General features: G+C 37.9%; 2 long non-coding RNA genes across 2 annotated transcripts in view; both read right to left on the bottom strand.

Moving 5' to 3' along the window:
• Nucleotides 1–14,707, bottom strand: part of LOC134200989 (uncharacterized) — a 79,099-nt gene that overhangs the window by 31,918 nt on the left and 32,474 nt on the right. The gene's annotated exons all lie outside the window — the stretch shown is intronic.
• LOC134200927 (uncharacterized) lies at nucleotides 1,555–6,355 on the bottom strand. The gene is made up of 2 exons (XR_009976042.1): nucleotides 6,216–6,355; nucleotides 1,555–1,723 (listed from the first exon to the last, which is right to left on the bottom strand). It is a non-coding gene; the product is annotated as an uncharacterized LOC134200927 (long non-coding RNA).

A 14,707-nucleotide genomic window follows, 5' to 3' on the forward strand; every position in this document is an offset into this window, starting at 1 on the left:
TATGTAGCTCACGGTGGCGTAGGTTGATCTTACTGAACTTCTGCTGGAAATGAAACATGACTTTATAGATGTAGTTTCACAGACGACATGGTGTGTATTGATTAACGATAGACCATAGACCATATTTTGAACGCTGCCGTATATTTTCATACGCGTGTGCTGTACCAATCTGGTATTCGGAGGCTATCAGAGGCGATAAGCATCACACGCCGCTACTCAAGCAAGTCAAGAAGTCGAAGTAGTAGTCTTACTGGTGGTAGGACGTGTTGTGAGTCCGCGCGGGTAGGTACCACCGCCCTGCCTATTTCTGCGGTGAAGCAGTAATGCGTTTCGGTTCGAAGGGTAGGGCAGCCGCTGGAACTATACTGATATCTTAGAACTTATATCTCAAGGTGGGTGGCGCATTTACGTTGTAGACGTCTATGGGTCCTAGTAACCATTTAACATCAGGTGGGCTGTGAGCTCGTCCACCAAATCTAAGCAATAAATAAAAAAGTATCAACTATATTATCCAGCTGCTGTCCTCCCTTAATATAAGATCTGCATGATTGCTTCTTCATAGAAATAAACACGGTGGTGTTTTTTATCTGTGCGATCTTAAAAATCGTACTACCACCAGTAATAACGTAATTTATGAACTATGGTTTTTTATTACTCCTTCATCGTATAGTAGTTCACGAAATCAAGCTAAGTACGTATATCCTGGGAGATTTGGAGACAGGCATAATCGCATCGCTCGCTACAAATATACCGAGCCCTTTTCGCCTTTATCTTTAAGTCACGATGACTTTAAATTTATTGGAAAAAGAATTATCTTCCTCTTCAAACCGCAACCCATGACAGCTTCCCGTTAAAAATAGTTGGAATAGTGCTATTCAACTTTATGGATTAAGAACAATTGTCACTTAAGGTAAAACCTTTAGGTTCCTAACCTTGTTGCAGACATCAACTAAACTACATGAGTTGACGCGTCTGTGGTATTAGCTACTAGACCGCAATTATCAGATACTAGCGACCCACCCTCGCTTCGCTTCGGAAACATTAAATTTTATTACTGATAGGCGAAGCCCGCCATGTTGCGCACGGTACGACAATAACTCCGGGTGACGCCGCGGGGCGAAGCTAGTCTTAAAAAGGTAGCCTAAGTTACTCCTTATATCATCAGCTACCTATTAGTGAAAGTATCATCAAAATCGGTCCAGCCGTTCCAGAGATTAGCCGGAATAAATAAACAGACAAACAAAAAATGCTATTTTGGTGTATGTACCGTATTAAGTAAGTATATATATATATATATTCATATTCATGTTTTTTTTTTATTGCTTAGATGTGTGGACGAGCTCACAGCCCACCTGATGTTAAGGGTAGTAAAAAGCGGTTATTTCGATACTACAAACAGACACTCTAATTTTCTTTATATGTATAGACTAGCGACCCGCCCTCGCTTCGCTTCGGAAACATTAAAACACACATGAAACAAAAAAAAAAAAAGTGTGTGTGTCCGCTCCGACGCACGACTGGAGTTTACTGGATATAAAAAATTAAACGAAACAATACGAGAAATAGTTCTATATTACGACAACACGATACACTACAGATTATTAACAAATTAACGAGACACAAAACAAACGACTAACAAATATATGAAAATACAATAATGAGAGAAACGCGCGATCAGTACGAGGCTTTGTGGCGGACTGCCGGCGCAGCAGCCCGGCGTCACCTGCGATAACGCGGCCGCGCGTTGGCTCCTGATTGGCGCGCGCACGCATCACGCAATCAGGAGCCAATCAGGCGCATAACGCATTTCGTGTGACATGCTAGTACGATTTTGGTCCCCATAATTTTCATACCCCGGGCCTATATATGTAAATAGATTCTAAAGGAGTAAACTCAAAAAAAAAAAAGTAGCCTATGTTCATCAGGGACAATGTCGGCTTCTAATGGAAAAAGAATTTTTCAAATCGGTCCGGTAGTTTCGGAGCCTATTCGAAACAAACAAACAAACAAATCTTTTCTCTTTATAATATTAGTATAGATATAGATTATATACAAAAATAGCCATTATAAGCCTCTAAAAGTACGCGGCAGTAGGAGAAAGTAGATAGCACCATTTCTTTATTATGTTATCTTTGTTTAACTCGGAAGCGTAGCGAGTAAGACGCGTCGGTTGCGATACGTCACGCTCCATTATCCCATCGCGCAGACTCAGGAAGTTATTACGAGTAATGTAGTGGCAGGACGCGCTTTTTGTTCTACGGACAAAAGAACATGATAACTCCAAGCGGACAAACAAGCGCCTCGCGACGGCTGCACTGCTACAAGCGCTCATTAAAATATGAGCATAATATGTACTGGTACGTACTGCTATCCACGAAACACGCTTGTGTATTGTTTTCATTGAATTTTTTTCCCAATGTATATGTGGCTTTATGTGTGGCCTTCCAATGTATATATGCCATTTGTGGCCTTATTTTATCATTGCTGCTGTATAATAGGCACTGTACCGAGAGACTGTTGGACCCGTTTCAAATCAAAATGAAGTAAGAGACTCTTCATTTAAAAGAAATTGAGAGCCTTATTTTTACTAAGTTCTCATCATTTATAACAGACGCTTTATTTATTTATTACATTAATAGAATAGAGATAGCGTAATTTTCAAGTTAATAACAAGAATAGAAGCCGAGAGCAAGAATGTTTTTGTATGCCATATAGCAAGCACATTATGGTTAATAAAAGTACAAAAAAAAGTGTGTGTGTCCGCTCCGACGCACGACTGGAGTTTACTGGATATAAATAAAAAATTAAACGAAACAATACGAGAAATAGTTCTATATTACGACAACACGATACACTACAGATTATTAACAAATTAACGAGACACAAAACAAACGACTAACAAATATATGAAAATACAATAATGAGAGAAACGCGCGATCAGTACGAGGCTTTGTGGCGGACTGCCGCACAGTGGGTCGATACTGTGATTTTAGTGACTTAGGGACCAACTTTGTTTTTTTATATTTTTTTTTATGTAGATAGATAGAGCTCGTTAATCTCAATAATAATTGTTTTGGGCAAAAATTACAAAAACTTTATAGTTTAGTCAGAAAAATGTGTTTTGTGATTTTTTTGTATGGAGCGGGTCACATTAAATTAAATTCCTGCTAAGTACCGAGAGGTCCCGCTTTGAAACTATATTTTCCTTATACCTTGTCTAGTCTACTATCATTTGATGCTATAAACATGTGCATAAAGTTGCAACTCTGCCAAATAAATGGATCGAAAAAAATTAATAAATACATAGAATAAAAACCTTTATATTTTTTTTCGTAAATGCTTTTAAGTTAAATTTGATATGGATTAGTAAGTAAAAGCACGTAATGATACCCATAATTACATAATACCTAACAACAATACATTTAGTAGGTCTCTAATTAAGCAATCTCTCTAATTATTAAGATAGTTAACGTTATTTAATGAGGATAATTAGTTAAGTAGCCATTACTGGGTAGTAGAAAATATAGTAAACATTTGTTTGTCTCTGGAAGTATAAAGTGACCATGTTTATTATATACTAACTAGTGTTCGTTTATTCGTACTACTACTAACATCTCGTGATTGTCGTTGTGATCTTGCTGTTTCCGTTATAATTGATAATTTTGTTAACAATTTAGGATTATTTATGATTTTAAGAGAGCAACTACAGTCGCTGTCTGATAATAAAAAACTCTTTCAATTCCTACAAAATCAAATAAACGTGACCGAAGAGAAAAATGTTGAGCTCCAAAAATTCAGTACGCAATTTTGTTCAAATATAAGTGCAATATGGAAACGAAGTAGTCGCATGTTAGCACAGTTTATAAGAAAAAAATGTGATTGGTTAGAATGTGCAATAAACTGGCCCGAAGGAATGATACCTGAAGCTATCAACACTGCACATGAAAGGCTCGAGATTTCTAATACTGAAGATGTTGAAAATGTACCACCCTCAAATGTACTACAGAAGCCTCGACATCTATTTTTGCACCTCGAAAACCTTTTGACGAATTGGGATCCAGGCAAAAACGAAGACGCATTGAACAAATTTACCAATCGCTTTCGTTATCCCCGGATGAAATGAAAGCTACTACAATTGCTAGTTTGAGAAACACTAGAAATGAAGATGTAGGAGAAATAATGAACCACTTGTCAAATCACCCCGAAGATCTAGAAAAAGTTAATGAGTATTTAATTACAAGTAAAGTGAAAAGTAGTACATATTCTCCCGATAAGGCAATATTAGTTTCACTTAAATTAAGTGGCAGTATATAAACCTAAGAGAAGCAGCAAGTGAAAATGGGTCTGATTTATACCCTTCTTAATATAAAATTAAGCAAGAAAAGACCAAATGTTATCCAGGGAAAGACGAGGTAATTATTACTGAAGAAGGAGCTGCTATTAAAATGCAAGCATTACTAAACTTGGCGCTATATAGGCTTTTAGATGTGATTACTTCGGATTTGGACTCTGCAAGAAAGCTACTGCTTATAAGCAAATAGGCTTTGATAGAGCCCCAGGTCAAAGTAATTATAAACAAAAAACTGAAACAGAGTTTGATGATTCATCTATTTTCATGGTCAGTCTAGTTCCTATAAGGCTTCAGAAATTTGATGGAACAATTGTTTGGGAAAACGACCTCATCAACTTTTTATTGCCGTCCAATAATGTTTAAATTTACAAAAGAAACGCAGTCAACAGTGACAATTATAAAAGCTAGTATAACAGAAGAAATAGAAAGATTTCAGCCATCAAAAATCAAACAAGTTGAAGTTAAGCATCAATTGCACATGATGATGATAGACGGCAAAATAACCTCATATTTTTCAGAAACATTTTCTGCTGTCTGTGATATTTGCAAAGCAAAACCGTCAGAGTTTTTTGGAGTGACTTGCTTATCAAAGAGAAAATAATGAAGAAATATTCCAGTATGGAATGCCATCTTTACATGCCTGGATAAGATGCATGGAGTGCTTACTTCATATCGGTAAATATAATTTTATTACTTAACAATTTTTTCATCGTATGTAGTTTCCTGTGAGATTATTTTTTATATGACACTTTTTTGTTTGCGTCTTATCGTTTGGACTTCAAGAAATGGGGTTGCAAGGGGGGATGTCAAAGAAAAAATATCAATCAGGAAGAGCGCTATACAGCAAGCGTTTAAAAAGGAATGCGGTTTACTTATAGATGTTGTCAAGCAAGGAGTAGGAACAACCAATGATGGCAATACTGCCAGAAGATTTTTCAGGGATGCAGAAGAAACAGCCCGCATAACAGGAATACGTAAAGATTTAATAGAGAGGCTTCACGTGATTCTTCACTCTGTTGCATCTGGAGAGCGCGTTTCCAATTTTTCGGAATTTTTTAGATATACTGCAGAATTGTATGTTAATGTATATCCCTGGTATTATATATGCCTTCCAGTATCCATAAATTGTTGGCACATGGCAGTGATATATAATAATGAAGAACTTTGGTGCCATTCATATAGGTAAACTCTCGGAAGAGGCAGCGGAAGCTCGCAATAAAGATTTTCGGAAATATACAGAGAGATGTTATTCAAGAATGAGAAATAGAACGTCGACTAATGAGGATATTTTACACAATCTTCTTTCGTCTTCTGACCCAAAGATCGAAAGGTGAAACAAAATATATAATATTTAGAGAGATTGCATAATTAGAGACCTACTAAATGTATTGTTGTTAGGTATTATGTAATTATGGGTATCATTACGTGCTTTTACTTACTAATCCATATCAAATTTAACTTAAAAGCACTTACGAAAAAATATATAAAGGTTTTTATTCTATGTATTTATTAATTTTTTTCGATCCATTTATTTGGCAGAGTTGCAACTTTATGCACATGTTCATAGCATCAAATGATAGTAGACTAGACAAGGTATAAGGAAAATATAGTTTCAAAGCAGGACCTCGCGGTACTTAGCAGGAATTTAATTTAATGTGACCCGCTCCATACAAAAAAATCACAAAACATATTTTTCTGACCAAACTATAAAGTTTTTGTAATTTTTGCCCAAAACAATTATTATTGAGATTAACGAGCTCTATCTATCTACATAAATTTTTTTATAAAAAAACAAAGTTGGTCCCTAAGTCACTAAAATCATAGAATCGACCCACTGTGTGCCGGCGCAGCAGCCCGGCGTCACCTGCGATAACGCATTTCGTGTGACATGCGCAATCAGGCGCATAACGCATTTCGTGTGACATGCTAGTACGATTTTGGTCCCCATAATTTTCATACCCCGGGCCTATATATGTAAATCGATTCTAAAGGAGTAAACTCCAATAAAAAAATAAACCAAATACAAGCGAAATGTCTTTCTTGCTTTGAGTGGGAGAAGACTTCATTAAGCGTAAGAATGAAAATGAGAATATTCACTTTACAGAAAGTGCGTTGTGTGTATAGCGGATGTAAGGACAAAGTAAGTAAATCAAATCTAGTACGTTTAGATGTATGTTTAGTATGTTTATCCAGGTTAGTATTTGAATAAATCAAGAGGTGAAGGTCAGACGGTGAGGCCGCCGAACCGGCGTGGGTCCGTCGTGTCCAATATTGCATTTATATGAGCTCGTTAAATATTCCTTTACAGAACACGTTACCGTGTTATCAAATATCATTCCATGTAAGACGAAAGGCTTCGGGAAGCGAAATTTGGGATTTTAATCCACAACCTTCCTCCGCAAGTATTTTGATAGAGCGCGTTTTATTTAGCGTTCAGAAAATAATACGATTTTTATAGTCTATAGTTGTATTATGTATCAAACATCACAAACTTGGTCGTACCTAATGGCATTGAAGTTGAGAAATGAGACCTTTTACAGGCAGTCGATCGAACGACCCCACTAGCCTCTCATTAGACCTTTGCATTAGTCTGATGGCTCGATCACTAACTTGGCAAATTCTTATGTGGGGACCCAAGTTTGAAATATATAAAAAGGACGAACTTAATAGATAATAAGATTACATACATAAATAAATGTAAAGTCGACAAAAATGTGTAATTTTTTTTTAATATGTCTAATATTCTAGTTTAATATGGAATATACATACTTGTTATCTCGGAAGGCGAACGCGATCGTGTAAAAATCGTGTGGTTATAAATGCACGTGCAAGCGTTAATCATCTATTTATTACCTTAATCATCTATTTATTACCACCTCACAGTTTTTTTATTACATCATTTTCGACCCCAATCTTATAAATTTATGTTCATTCGTTAATAGTTCTTTCTTTATAATCTTACACCGAATTTAAAACATAAAAAGAAATTTTGAAAGTAGGTATTAGAAAACGGTATTAGATTTTTTCGGCCAAAATGGTTCTGTCAAAGATTTTGCTCCCAATTTAAAATGCAAACGAACGAAATATGCATGAGTTTTGTTTTCCCAAGCCGACAGACGATGTTTGCTTCTAGAAAACATCTGGCATTCGACGTGGAAATTGTGACCACAGAAACTACGATTATGTTTGATTTGCCACAACAACAGCAACGACCCATGTGACATTTTAGTTTCAACTCGAGATCTAACATAATTTTACGTGGTTAAAAGATAGTTTACCTTAAAAGTTGCGAGGCGCACGTGCACTATTTATGTAATAGAATGAATATTGATAAAAAACTGTTTTGTTCGTGTGTGATATTTTCGTATTTAGTTTTGTTAGGGCCCCAAATTGATATTGGTAGAGCCAGACACAAAAAAAAAATCATGCCAAGTAATGAGAAGCAGCGTCCGTAATTATTATACAAATTGGCTTTATTCTCTCCGCCCTGTTAGGGAAACTCGTTACGCAAATAAACTATAAACTTTTGATCAATGTTGTTAGGCAACGTAATCGTTAACTTATTTAGGCGTTTTCAGCATCAACGCGGCAACCACGTCTCTAATTAAAAGCCTGTGTGAAATTTATATTCATCTTTGTACCATTTTATGGATTATATTTTTTGTTATTTATTTTTTATTGCTTAAATTGGTGGACGAACTCACAGTTCACCTGGTGTTCAGTCGTTACGGGAGCCCATAGAGACATCTACAACGTAAATGTCGCCACCCACCTTGAGATATGAGCTATAAGGTCTCAGTATACTTACAACGGCTGCCTCACCCTTAAAACCGGAACGCATTACTGCTTCACGGCAGAAATAGGCGGGGTGGTACCTACCCGTGCGGACTCACAAGAGGTCCTACCACCAGTGGTGGACATATATTAGACGAAATAATCAAACAAACACCGAAAGGCTTGCTTAATCAAATTAACTTAGTAAAAGCATTCGGAAGCAACTAAAGATGAAATAACAAGAAAAAATGACAATGAACAAGTTTACGCTATGATTAATTCACAGGATTTCTTTGTCAATTTACGTAATTTTGAATTGAGGGTGCCTATTCTAAAACCTTGGTTACGATGAGATCGCAAACGTCAACCATGAAATAAAAGGGGCTATGTAGCGTGACAGTCACCTGCGCCTCGTTGATATATAGGGTTATTATGAGTACAACATTACACCAAGACGATCTCTCATTAAAAGCAGTGTACCGTCGGCAGGTCGCTTTTAAATTGTGTTTTATAAAGGAATTCTCCAATTCTTCGCTCTCCGTGTACAGTAATTTTCAATTTAAATTCTTATGAATGGTTTCATGACGAAAGTCCTGATACGAAATCGGTCGCAAGAGATAATGTCTTTTGTTTTATACAATGAATGCTTGCAAATTTGCTTGTGAAAGCTCAAGTGATGCCATTATGATTGTGTTATGATTTCTGCTGAACATATAGATTCTTTTGAACAAGTACTGAAGGAAAAAAAATCGCTTATAAGATTAACTGAAACTGTGTAAGGACATAGTTAAGTTTGGTTTAATTTTGAATTTAAATCACTACATTACGTTAATCACTATAGTGACATTTATTTCAGACTTAAGTAAGAAAGATTACCGGAAATGGGTGGAGTTTGGGACTGACTTAGAGTTACCGAAGTCGACAGCCATCAATTTCATTGAGAATGTCGAATTTAACTTAAGACGTGAGTGAGATAGGTACTTGAATTGAACCGCAGTGATTCCTATCCAACCAAATGCGGACCACATGAATGTTTCTCAACAGGTATTGATAGGATTGCACTGTATCTTAACTATACATCCTAACACCAGTAATGAAAATTTATATATTTCTCTTTTTACAATTTTTTTTTTTATTGCTTAGATGGGTGGACGGGCTCACAGCCCACGTGGTGTTAAGTGGTTACTGGAGCCCATAGACATCTACAACGTAAATGCGCCACCCACCTTGAGATATAAGTTCTAAGATCTCAGTATAGTTACAACGGCTGCCCCACCCTTCAAACCGAAACGCATTACTGCTTCACGGAAGTAATAGGCAGGGCGGTGGTACCTACCCGCGCGGACTCACAAGAGGTCCTACCACCAGTAAAATATCCATCTCATTCCTCAGATCTCGTTCCTTCGTTATCCAACTCGTGCGTCAATACGTGTTAAGAACGTTTCGTTTTGTATTTCCTTAGAAAAATTTGCTCCTGCATGCGGGATTTGAAGATCTGTATATTCGCATCACTGGTTACCCCAGACTTTTATCTACTAGTCCACGAAAAGCTAGTCATGAGTGTACCGAAAATGAATTGAACAGTTCTTCGTATGAATTTCAAATACTTTTTTAAAATATCTATTGAAAGAAAGCAAACATTCACAGACCACAATGTAGAACTGTGGCGTTTAATATCGAAGCGAATACCGGCAGGCCACTTTTAATTCAAACGTAGGATTCCCATAGGATTTGTTTTCGCGTTTCAATCATTCGGCCGAACGAAATGAAAATTTGAAACGCTAGGGACGTAATGACATATTACACTTTTATACATGTAATATATAGGAATATTTATGGTGATTACAACATTAGGATATATCTTTATATTTTTATTTATTTATTGATTAGATAGATGGATGAGCTCATAGCTCACTTGGTTTTAAGCGGTTACCGAACCCCATAGACATCAACAACGCAAATGCTATGTCCAACTCAAAAAATGAGTATTTACTAGGAATCAATAAATTATGTTTAAATATATTTAATCATATGAATATCTAATGCGTAACCAATTGTGTTTGGTGTGCGCCTGTTATAGAAAAACTGATCAGAGGGTGATGATTTCACAGATTTATTTTAGTTAACCACATATATTTCATGAACATCTTATTGCGATTGTTTAGAGATATTTCAATCAGTTACTTTGATAATAATATGACATGCTGACATGGTCCTTTCAAGAAGGTTAGCGACAGAAGAAGGACTTATATTTCGTGTTACACGACATTCAGAAAAAACAAATTGGAAGGCACTCCGCTGGTCATCTTGCGTGAGACATACATGCATGATCCTAATGCGCACAATGCCCATAGGCGGCAATACGATTGTATATTTTTTAATAACTAATGCAAGTGCTTAAGATTGACTTCCACAGTGAAGGAATAACTTCGTGTAATAAAAATCAAACCTAATCAATCTAAACAATAAAAAAAAAAGATCATTTTGCCCGCTTTCTCTCAGTCCAGTACGATTGTCTGTGGCATATTAAGTTTGGATAATATTTTTCCTTCAAATCAGTTCACAATTAAAAAAAGGATTATGTACATAATATATAATATAAAGTCGATGTATATGTGTATGATCGCTACAGACTCCGAAACGGTTGAACCGATTGCGATTAGTGAAGTTTCGATTTCGATTTTGATGAATGAAATTTGAGAAAATCCCTTCAGATTGGCCTAGCCTAGGTTAATCTGCGTAGTTTAATACAGATCGGATCATAGTCAAATTAAAGATCGGTCAATAAATTGAACCGGGTTTGACTAGTTATGCATAAATAGTAAAAATAATAATAATATTGAAGTGAAACTTCTTTATCGGCGTTGGAAAAAAATTTACCGTCACATTTTTCGGTTACGCGTCACATTTTTCCGTTACGCGCCATCTTTTTCTTGCCCCTACCACGGTTGGTTCAGACGAAGAGTACTTTCACTTTCTCCAACGGAGTAGGGATAGCATTAATGTTTCACTTCTTACGTGTGTACACTAGTACACGCACACATTTTTTTTTTTTTAGGCTAAGGGGCTAATCCAGCTACGCTCAGGTGGGTGGTGGCTCTAGTAAGCGCAGTGCTTCGCTGAATCTATCGCCGGATCGGAATCGCGTCCCACTGAGAAGATCCGGCGAGAAATTCTGAGTGCTGGTAAATAGTGATGCATGAATATTATATAACATGTTTGCACATATGATATAGAAGGCAGAGCTCGTAAAATAAATGGCAGTAAAGTTTTAATACCCTACAGATATAATATGATGACTAGTACCGATCTGACACATATAACGTGTACTGTTTTTTTTTTTTTTTTTTTTTTTTTTTATGATTGAAAGTTTACTGGTGGCCCGAAGGCCTTTCCAGTTTCACCAGGACAGGTGGGCGAGCAAAGGCTCAGCCAAGAGGGGTGGGATTTGCTAACAACTGCCCGAGCGCCTCCGAAGGAGACCTAACAACTCAAGAGCAATTGTTTCGCGAATGAATCTACTACTGGATCGGAATCGCGACCCGCTGAGAAGATCCGGCGAGAAACTCAGCGGGCTGATGCATGGGTTAGGTTGCACGTCGACCTCTTTGTCGAGTTCGACGAGTACGGTTACCGGGGTCCCTAAGCCTGCCCCTAGTATTAGAGCTGAAGGCATCTAATGCAAAGGTTATTGGATCTGATGGATCCGTAAGGACGTGTCTAGGGCGTCGACGGTGACTGGCTCCTGCATGATCAGGATTCGGGGAGTAGTCAGCGGCGGCAACGATAAGGCGATTATCATGACGCATAGCCTTATCGAAGTATCGTTCCGACGCTGACTTCATGTATTTCCGAATTGATTCGAGGCCCAGGTCGTCGTGTAGGTCAACGTTCCTCACGAACCACGGAGCCCCGACAGCTAACCTGCAAAAGCGGGATTGTAGGGATTGGAGGGTGTCTATGTGTGTGCGGGCCGCGTGAGCGAACACCACACTCGCGTAAGTCATGACGGGCCTTATGCAAGTTTTGTAAAGTGTCACCTTGTTCCGAAGGGACATTTTACTCCGCTTACAGATCATGGGGTAGAGTCTACCGAGAATAAACGCGGCACGGTCACGGACTGATTTTATATGCGGGCGGAATGTCATCGATGCATCCAGGGTAACGCCCAGGTACTTGACCTTCCTGGCCCAGGGTGTACTGTTTATTACGTTCCTGTCCAGAACTAAACTTAAACGACTTGAATATATCTTTATAGATACGTTTCTGTATTATATATTTTTACATTATATATTATCAATATTATTATTTCAATTAAATTACACCGTGACTGTTTTCCGAAGGAATGTAGTAGTCTTCTGCTCTTTTTATTAAAGTCTTTACAATGCACTGTTTTCTACGGCTTTCTGGAGTCATAGACAAAATTCTTCTTTTATGGGTTGGTAGTTAACACAATATTCGGGTGTCGTTTTTACAAGGGGAGTCGTTTGGTGGGTAGGGCACAAAAACATCCTTGGGCTCGCGGTCCGTTTCCAACATCTGTGGACTGTCAAGACCTACATACCCCGTGCAACCCTTAGACGAGGAAACCTCATGAAAATAGGAAGTTACAAAAAAAGTATCGTTGTATTTTTTTTTTATAGTTACACTGTTGTTAGAAGTTACATAGCAAAATAACGTTACTGAATCAATTTTGACGAAATTTGCTACGAAAATTATTTCAACCTTTCATCCCACTGCCGTGCATGTTAAACGGTGTAGGTATGCAAACGAAGCTGAGTGCGGAAAGTTAGTTCATTAATAAAACGTAAAAGTATTCTGAAACAAATCTCATTACCGAGGCTTTGTCTTCAATGATCCATGTATATTGGTTGTTGTGACACTGCTTATTTATGTTCGAGTTGAGAGGTGCGGAAAGGTCTCCACGATGTTTGAGCGTGGTGATTTATTTAACTAGAAGCTTTATTTGTTTGCGACGGCACCGGTTGTCCCCGTCTAATGTTAACCCATTAACTCCATGCAGTGTGTGAGTTACGGCACTTTTGACTTTACATTATGACGCTATGGTTCTTTATTGTCTGTCTTTAACTGTTACAAGTGGATGTGATATTTGTTTAATTAATGACTTAATAGTGTTTAGATGCTTTTGTTGCACGTTAAATGATATTGTTTATAATCTGCTAACTAGAATTCCACACATGTAAACGTACTGGTACAAAAAATGATTGAGTTTATTTATTTATTATGTCTTTTTTTTTTTTTTTTTTATTGCCTTTGTAGGCAGACGGGCATACGGCCCACCTGATGGTGAGTGGTTACCGTCGCCCATGGACTTCAGCAATGCCAGGGGCAGAGCCAAGCCGCTGCCTACCGCTTAATACTCTCCATAAGCCTCGTTTGAAGAAGGACATGTCATAGCGCTCGGGAAACACCGTGGAGGGGAGCTCATTCCATAGCCGGATGGTACGTGGCAAAAAAGATCTCTGGAAACGCACTGTGGATGACCGCAGTGGCTCCAGGTAGTATGGATGAACTCTACTCCGGTGGCGGGCGGTGCGATGGTAAAAACGAGATGCTGGTATCATCTCGAACAATTCCTCAGAGCACTCCCCATGGAACATACGGTACAAAATACAGAGGGAACCGAAGTCCCTCCGCAGACCCAGAGGCTCCATGTCTTTAATTATTTTGGTATTTATTTGCACTGAACCCTTTTTGTATTGCTTATAAAAACAGAACAGCGGGTGACCCAATAGGTCCAAAGCTGCCACCGACCACGGAAATCGGAGAAATATGTACTTGAAAACTGAAATAAGAAGTTCTATTGCAACAGACAGTTCTATTGTGACAGGAAAGGTAGATGGCAAACGTCCCAGAGGACGCAGTCCCACGAGATGGTCGGACCAAATACGATCTTCTCTGAGCATCAATTTCCACAATGCCCTTCATGAAGCAAAGGATCGCGGCAGATGGAGGGAAGTCGTACGGGAGAAACTCATGCAGCGGGGGAGTCTCGACCCTCAGTAATGAGGAAAACGACGCGAGGAGGAGGGATTGTCACAGACAAACAAACAAGATTCGAATGTTTTCTTTGATTGCTATTTTCAATTACCTCAACGAAATAATAATCAGTAAATTGTATTATACTAAATACGTTTCGTAATTTCCTTAATATAACGAGCATCAAGAAAACAATAAACAGCATTATTAGTCCCTTAATAATATGTTCATGTTGGTAAGTTTGGGTTATTTCAAACATATAGAACGCTTTGTGAATAACAATTGTGGTAACAAGGTCAGGTTAAAATGTAAGATGTGAGCGATCCTAAAAAGAGTTTTTTATAAACTAGTAAATCTCACCTTGATATTATTTGGCTGTCACTAAGCTATATATGTAATTTATTCACTTGTTGAAACGTCTTGCATCCCAAATATTATAACTATTGACTGGTGGTAGAACCTCTTGTGAGTCCGCACGGGTAGGTAGGTACCACCACCCTGCCTATTTTAGCCGTGAAGCAGTAATGCGTTTCGCTTTGAAGGGTGGGGCAGCCGTTGTAACTATTCTGAGATCTTAGAACT

This window comes from Bombyx mori, chromosome 22 (genome assembly GCF_030269925.1).
Source record: "Bombyx mori chromosome 22, ASM3026992v2".
NCBI lineage: Eukaryota > Metazoa > Arthropoda > Insecta > Lepidoptera > Bombycidae > Bombyx > Bombyx mori.